The sequence below is a fragment of the Physeter macrocephalus genome, chromosome 4 (genome assembly GCF_002837175.3).
Source record: "Physeter macrocephalus isolate SW-GA chromosome 4, ASM283717v5, whole genome shotgun sequence".
Classification (NCBI taxonomy): Eukaryota; Metazoa; Chordata; class Mammalia; order Artiodactyla; family Physeteridae; genus Physeter; species Physeter macrocephalus.
Genome location: NC_041217.1, coordinates 145,953,414 through 145,954,568, shown reverse-complemented (window position 1 = coordinate 145,954,568; position 1,155 = coordinate 145,953,414).

Genomic DNA, 1,155 nt, shown 5'->3' with positions numbered 1-1,155 from the left:
CTTTTAAACTGGCTAACTCTCTTGAGGCCAAAAGATCAGGGCAAGACAGCCTCTATTTACCCTCTCCATCTTCTTCTCCAATAGCTCTACTGTTCCTTAGCCTCTTTCTCATCTCCTCTACTGTTATCTTAATGTCACACTCCTCACTAATTCTGTTCTTGCAGCACTGACTTCTGGCTGTGTTCCCTAACCACAGCTCAAATGTGTCCCTTGCCTTCTTTTTCAGGGCAATGGAGGAATATAGCTCTGTATCCTACCCTGATATAGGGCCTTGTGGTTGGTGTTTCTCCTGAGTTCTCCCAGGACCCTGCAAACAAGAACCAGACAATATTATACCCATGAATTGCTCCTTCTCTGAAATCTCAACTCAAACAGATAACTCTCTCCAACCCTCCCTGACCTTTTTTTTTTTTTTTGCCAAGCATAGGCATTGGAGGAAAATGATTACCATCTCATACCACTGAAGTAAATAGTGGTCCCCCAAAAAGATCTGTCTAAGTCCTAACCTTTCAGAAGCTCTGAATGTGATCTTATTTGGCAAAAGGGTCTTCGCAGTTATAAAGATCTTAAAATGAGATCATCCTGGATTTAGGATGAGTCCTAGATCCAAAGGCAGGTGTCCATATGGAAAAAGGCAGAGGGGATTTGAGACACAGACAGAGGGGAAGGCAATGTGAAGCAGACGCAGAAATTGGAGTAATGCATGTCCAAGCCAAGGAACACCAAGAATTGCGTACAACCACAAAAAGCTAGGAGAGAGGCATAGAACAGATTCTCCCTCGGGGTCTTTAGAAAGAATCAGTCCTGCCAACAACTTGATTTCAGACGTCTAACCTCCAAAATTGTGAGAGAATAAATTTTTGTTGTTTTAATTCACTCAGTTTGTGGTAGTTCATTACTCTAGCCCTACAAAACTAATACATTGCCTGATAATTTAATAATTAAAGACATTTTAATGTCAAGACATAGATAGAAAGAAAGAAAAAAGATATAGAAAGAATATAACTTCAAACTAAAGGATCATCCTTCCCAAGAAATGACCTTAAGTCACCTTAAATATAGTGTTCAAACTGATGAAACGTTGTTATAGACTAGCCCCAGTATTCGGAACCTCAGACCTAACCCAAGGTGTATTTTTTTTTTTTTTTTTTTTTT